The following is a 7,636-nucleotide window of genomic DNA, read 5'->3' as shown; positions in this document are numbered from 1 at the left end:
AAATATTTAAATTTAAATTTATACCTATTGATAACATTTCAATCAATAAGCCACATACCTAAAGACTGAAGCAAAAGTGAGGCCAGGCGCATTCTCTCTTTTTGTATTGCAGGGCACTGGAAAGAGGTAATGCAGCCACCAGACTTCATAAATTCAGTGGCAAACTTGAAGGAAGGCAAAAGTTTTTTGACAAGAGAGAAAAAATACAGAAAAATAATTACATATGTCACTAAAATAATCAGACAAGTATTGGTGCTTTAATATATCAATGTACAAGGGTAGATTATATATAATAATAGGTTTAAATTAAAATGGTTGACACATGCCTGCAGTGATTTACGCTGGATAACAGAAATTAACTTACTGCAAGTGTGTGGATACCACATGACACGGAATCGGATTGTAAAGTGTGTTTTGTGGTTTTAATGTCCCACTCTCCTTTCACCCCCCTTGAAGCTGCAAATGTACTGTAATCAACAAAATCATAATCATGGCTAACATCCAACTTCAACAGTTAATTTTAAAATAAATATTTTGTCATATCCATGTCCATATCCATGTCAGTCAAAACTGCTGCGTCCTCGTAGCAAATCTAATCTACAGAGAGGGGTGCAAGAGTGGGTCTGTATAATGTAAATAGTGGGAGTTGTGAGGAAATTGTTAGGAAGTTGGTTAGAAATTGATCAGCTCTAAAATGACTTAGAGGCAACAGTGTTAATGAAGGGCAGGTACTGCCATTTACACAATTTAGCCCTTATAGTAGATTTTAGCCCATTAGATGACGGATATCATTATAGTAAACAAAACAATAAATACCTACCACCAGTGTTGAGCAACTGCTTGGCACTGCCACTCTGTCTCTCCAAGGGAGTTGAAGTAGGTGATGCACCTTCTGTCAAAATTGCAATGCTAAAACAGAAATATTTGAAGTTATAATAATACCATTAGACACTTATTGCAATATTCACTCCGACATGTTCCAAGTTCCATGATCCAACACAGGAAATTGCACCAGAATAAATGATACTGACTCTTTGAAGTTTGGAGTACTTACTAGGCGTTCCAGGAACATGAAACAAACTAATGTGAGATGCAGCTCATCACAGTGTCAATATTTTTAATTCATAATTTGAGCATGTAATAAAAATATTTTTTTTTGTATTTTGCCTTGAAAGTTGTAATATGTTAATCTTAACATAATTAAAATGCTAGCATAACATTTTAGTCAGATTTGTTAACTTTCATGGGTTTTGTGGTGTTTAAGACACATTGTTACATAAAATAGAATCATTTGGAAGAGGTGATTTGGCAGATAACTAAGATTTTTGTATAAAGACAGAAATAGAATCCACATGTGAAAATGATTTATCCTTAAAAAGGTTTGACTCACAAAAAAGCTCCAATGATTGCCACCCTCGAGATAAGCACCAAACATCTCTGTTGCCTCTTTCAAAATGTTATTCTGTAATTCAGAGAAATAGAATAGAAATCAAAGGAATAAAATATAATCTGAATGCTGTTTAATTAAGTTTCCTGAAACCTAGCAGCAGCTATTCATTAACATAATACCTAACAAAAAAATGCAGGTCAGTGACAAAATACCTTGAGAAAATAGTGGCTCTTTGCCCTTTTTGATCATTCCAGAATTTTTGTGAGTGCCTGAGGATTTACGTGCACAACACCTGGGCGATCCTGATTTAAGGTAGAGGGATACAATATTTTCCTTTTTAATAGAGTTGAAGAAATAAACATGTATCAAATCAATTATATATACTGTATAATAGAATTCAAATTATTGCTGGTAAAATTACACTTACCCTGCTAAGGACATTACATATGGAATCCATGACCTGAAAATATCAAGGAAAAATGTGAGGTAAAAGAATTGAACTGCTCTATATTTTAAGTAAAATAGAAATATATAAGTCATTTATCATCAGTCCTGTTCTAGACTGGACCTTTAAGGTACAAAATGCCCAGATGTTGGAGGCATGTTTTGCTGCTAGACAAGAGCCAACACACAAAGCATGTTATTTATTTTTATGCATTCTGGGCTTAATTTCCCAGTTTGTTTGTATTTCAGTGTTTTTCAGCATCTGACTAGCAAAGAAATGTCTTCGTGAACACCTTGCAGAACTTCAAAATAAATTTGAAGGCTAAATGCTAGTCAGAGGCCATTGTTGTTTGTTTTGGTGGTAGTGTAAGAATTTACATAGCTTACTATAAGGACATTAAGTTACCTCGTCAGAAACCTCGCTGTCCTCCATTAAAGTTTTGAAACTTTTGACTTGTATATTATATGGCCCCACACTTCCTATTGTGAACTTTGGCCTTTTACTTTGGAGACACCTTAATGCCTTAACATCTACAAAGATGAAGAATAATTAATAGATTACACATTTTGCAAGTACATTGGGTTTTAAAATGGTCAATAAATAAATAAGCAAATGTTTTATTGTTAAATCAATAAAATTTAAAATGCCCATCTGATAACATTGCAAATGTATGTTTATAAAAATATGCTGTGAGTAGTTGCTTCTCTTGTAGCTTACAAATAATCAGCCTCTCCCCCAACCGCCAGTAAGGTGAAGGTATACATTGTGTTAGATTTTAAAACATGTTAAAAATGAAAAATGGTTAAATTACATTAAATAAAGTAAAAAAAAAAATCATACCTTCCATTGTGTGCTCTTATTGCCACTTGGTGTCCTTTAACCTAAATACAGAAGCAATGATAAATACTTAATATAAATATGATTATTTTTTATATTTAAGTTATACCATCAGGAAAGCCATTTTTGGAACACATTTTACTATATTGTCTGAGGACAACATCATGTAACAGAATAAATCAGTGACGACTTGAGGTCAATATATTAATATGATGGTCTGAGGACAACATCATGTAACAGAATAAATCAGTGATGACTTGAGGTCAACATATTAATATGATGGTCTGAGGACGACATCATGTAACAGAATAAATCAGTGACGACTTGAGGTCAACATATTAATATGATGGTCTGAGGACGACATCATGTAACAGAATAAATCAGTGACGACTTGAGGTCAGCATATTAATATGATGGTCTGAGGACGACATCATGTAACAGAATAAATCAGTGACGACTTGAGGTCAACATATTAATATGATGGTCTGAGGACGACATCATGTAACAGAATAAATCAGTGATGACTTGAGGTCAACATATTAATATGATGGTCTGAGGACGACATCATGTAACAGAATAAATCAGTGACGACTTGAGGTCAACATATTAATATGATGGTCTGAGGACGACATCATGTAACAGAATAAATCAGTGATGACTTGAGGTCAACATATTAATATGATGGTCTGAGGACGACATCATGTAACTGAATAAATCAGTGATGACTTGAGGTCAACATATTAATATGATGGTCTGAGGATGACATCATGTAACTGAATAAATCAGTGATGACTTGAGGTCAACATATTAATATGATGGTCTGAGGACGACATCATGTAACATAATAAATTAGTGATGACTTGAGGTCAACATATTCATATGATGATCTGAGGACGACATCATGTAACATAATAAATCAGTGATGACTTGAGGTCAACATATTAATATGATGGTCTGAGGACGACATCATGTAACAGAATAAATCAGTGACGACTTGAGGTCAACATATTAATATGATGGTCTGAGGACAACATCATGTAACATAATAAATCAGTGATGACTTGAGGTCAACATATTAATATGATGGTCTGAGGACGACATCATGTAACAGAATAAATCAGTGACGACTTGAGGTCAACATATTAATATGATGGTCTGAGGACGACATCATGTAACAGAATAAATCAGTGATGACTTGAGGTCAACATATTAATATGATGGTCTGAGGACAACATATATGTAACATAATGTAACAGAATAAATAAGCTAATTCAAACGTTTCTCCCTGGATCTCGCAGGTAATCGCGCACTGAATGGTCAGTGCGACGCGCAAATGATAAGTTAACGTAACGTTACTATTCTGGGGCTCCAGTGCGAGCGCTAACAAACTGTCGCACCAGCAGAAAATTAGCTCTCATTCTCGAGGTCGGACATCCGGGACTTTTACTCCCATAATGCACTGCGCGCGCATAGCAACCGCGGCGAAGGGTAAAACAAACAAGCGCTCGCCATTAAGCAACACGAAGCGGAAGACAAATGAGCGCAAATATGTCGAGAAAACTGCCGAGAATCATGCCTAAAAAATTAGCAATGATTCGGCAAATCAAAGAATAACAAAATAATACCACTGCAGAGATGGCCACTCAATTTTCTGTTGCTATGTTATGACATTGCTATGCATAATGGTCGGCAGCTCTACACTGATAAGCAACAATGAAATGCACTAGTTGTGTGGGGAATAAGATACGTTTCTGCAGTTAGTCTATTTTTGCTTTTTTGAAAAAACTGTGTCCCTCACTGACACTGTACAAGCTGTGCCACTGACAGACTGAGCTCATTACAGCCATTGTGTAACACAGTGCTTTTGAATAAACATTTTTTTTTCAAAATGAACAGTTAATGTAATCGATGCTTGATGGGTATTTAAACATGACTGCAAGTGTAGGACACATGGTATGTACACATGGTGTTCACACCAGGGGATTTGATGAGGTAATTGTATATGTCTGGATACTCGAGCCTGGGCCATGCCTTTGGGTTGTTCTCCCAGGACTCGATGTGTCGCTGGATGTCGATAGGGACAAGATTGTAATGTTAAACCTACAAGCGACAGCTTTCTGTGGTACCTGGTCAATGCAGACGCAAGTAGACTTTCTATATATTGATAAGACATTCTGTAATAGAAGAAAGAAGATCTGTATTTGTATAGCTGCTAGCGCCTTTCACATACATGTAACGTTAGCTAACGTTAGTCACAAAGCGCTTTACATGAGTGTTTTATTACTTTCACTTCACTTCTCACCACCGACATACATTCGCATACACAGATACCATTCATCATTAATACAAAGTAGTCCGTTAGTATCCATAACTGACATAATCCACAACAAAACTTCTGTGAATAGATACTTTTTTGATTTTCCTCGGGCTTTGCCCTGATTGCCTTCGGTTTGTTTTACCCTTCAAACACGGCGGCGGCTTGTTGCTATGCAGGTCACATGATTTGTGACGTAACGCCGACCAAGAGAATACGGTGTAGCTATGCATACTATGTCTATAACAAATATATACATTTAAACAGTATTTTTATTTTTCTTTTTTGAGTCAAGCGATGCTGATCAATTTTGGCTGGCAACTGCCAATTTACTTAACTCGCCAATCCAAGCTAATAATTATTCTTCGATGGTGGACAAATCATAATCTAAAAACAAATATGAATTTTAACATCATCAGCCATGGTAGAAGGCACATGTTAATTAATAGAATGTAAAAAGCCGTTGGTCTTACCTTGAGGTGTCTGATGGCACGGAGGTGTTTTTTTTTTTTTTTTTATTTGGCGGACTCGACGGGGGGCACACGGTGATGACATCATAAACGTTGATTGGCTGAGGCAGTTGTTGCCCCAGGGTCATCATAAAGGTATTGGTCTCAGGTCAACTCCCACTTGGCAAAATCAGGACGTGCCGAGCTCGGGCTCAGGCAGAGAATCTAAGCTCTAGCCTGGTGTTTTCAGCTGCCTAAAAACGCTTTGGTGGACAGAGGGCCTAACTGCTCAAAAACAGTGTTAATTTATTTTAGGACATTATTACTGATGAACATGTTCATCAGGTGAAGGCTTTTTCTGTGTCAACGATGACAAAGCAGGGTTGCTAACTCACAAATTGTGTGTGAGACACACATGCATTGATTATTACACCAAAGACAAACATGCAGATCAACCGTTTTTGTTATGAATTGTATCCTATTTTCCGTTATTATGTATAGCCTAATACAATTAGTGTAGTATTTAAGGTTAAATGAAGAAAAGGGTTTTAAATTCAATGCAAAGAGGCATATTAATGCGTAAGAAAATACTGAATTTAACCCAATAAAAGTAAGTACAGTAGGCCTATTCTGTAAGTACAGTAGGCCTATTCTGTGTTTCATTCATTGTGTTTTGATGTGTACTGCTTACACAAATCTAGCAAATACATTCCTCATAAGCTTTCCATTGAAAAACAGTGATGTGTCATCGATGCTTGGAATTAGATCTTTGTAATGATATGTAGTTTGTCAAGATTAAATTTGGCCCATTTCATTTAATCTATTCGTAATCATTGACACATGCGAGTTGAGGGGTGTTGAGGATGCCGGTGTCGGGGTGCAGGCTAAGAGGTTAATGACGAGTGCATGGGACACAGCAAAATAAAATGCATCCTCTTATACAAAACTAAAAAATATATATAGAAAATGTATCAAAAGAGCCAAGTAGTGCTTTTGTTATGAATATAAAAACTAAGCCTAATATAATTAACCCTTTCATAGTAATTTTTATGTTTTATCATGGCAAATTAGTGGATCTTGAGCAGGATCTTGGTGCAGCGTCTTGGGCTGAACTTCAATTTAGCCAAGAGCTCTCTGTCTCCCATCCAGCAAGTCACCTTCTACACCAAGTTTTCTACTTGCCCCCGAAAGAGGGCCTGGATTATGCTGGAATGCTTTGGTCCATCTTCAGAAAGGCAGAAGTAGACTTCTTTGACTCAGAAGACAACTCTAACTGCCCAATACGTTTCTTGAGGGAACAAAATGCTATGGCCCACGAATGGCCCAGCGCTCGACTCTACGCCTTCTCTTCGATTGCTCTGCTTCATCGGGACAGTTCAGTGCTTGGTCCTCCTAGTTGCCCCAATCTGAAGCTATCAGATGTGGTTCCCTTAGCTAATCCAGCTGCTGTCAGCAGCCCCTCGGGCCAACTCTATTGAGGAAGGGCATTCTCTTCCATGTGAGATGCATGATTTGGCATCCACAGCCTGAGCTGTGGCGTCATTATATTTGGCCCCTCTACAGGAGTCTTTACAGCTGCTCCATCTACAGGGTAAAGTCAAGTCAAGTCACCTTTATTTATATAGTGCTTTAAACACAAACATTGCATCAAAGCAAATGAACAACATTAATTAGGAAAACAGTGTGTCAATAAGTTAAAATGACAGTTAAAGGCAGCTCAGCATTGAATTCAGTGATGTCATCATCTCAGTTCAGTTTAAATAGTCTCTGTGCAATCATTAGCAATCAAGTCAACGATACTGCTGTAAATGAAGTGACCCCAACGAAGCAAGCCAGAGGCGACAGCGGCAAGGAAGCAAAACGGAGAAATAACCTTGGGAGAAACCAGGCTCAGTTGGGGGCCAGTTCTCCTATGAGCAGACGAAACCAGCAGTTCAATTCCAGGCTGCAGATTGTGCAGAATAATCTTCTGTTTCCTGTGGTCTTGTCCCGTTGGTCATCTTAGACAAGGTCTTTACAGGGCATCTGTATCTGGGGCTCTAGTTGTCCTGGTCTCCGCTGTCTTTAAGGGCTGTAGAGGTCCTTTCTAGGTGCTGATCCACCATCTGGTCTGGATACTGGATCCGGGTGACTGCAGTGGCCCCTCTGACTTGAATACAGACTGGATCTGGGGGCTACAGCAACCTCTGAATACTAGACAA

General features: G+C 37.7%; 1 long non-coding RNA gene across 1 annotated transcript; it reads right to left on the bottom strand.

Annotated features, from left to right (window-relative positions):
* Window positions 1-359: 359 nt before the first annotated feature.
* Window positions 360-1,689, bottom strand: LOC132107950 (uncharacterized). The gene is made up of 4 exons (XR_009424390.1): window positions 1,603-1,689; window positions 1,391-1,462; window positions 821-909; window positions 360-467 (listed from the first exon to the last, which is right to left on the bottom strand). It is a non-coding gene; the product is annotated as an uncharacterized LOC132107950 (long non-coding RNA).
* Window positions 1,690-7,636: the final 5,947 nt, after the last annotated feature.

This window comes from Carassius carassius, chromosome 1, assembly GCF_963082965.1.
Source record: "Carassius carassius chromosome 1, fCarCar2.1, whole genome shotgun sequence".
NCBI lineage: Eukaryota > Metazoa > Chordata > Actinopteri > Cypriniformes > Cyprinidae > Carassius > Carassius carassius.
This window is presented reverse-complemented; position numbering and strand designations above follow the sequence as displayed.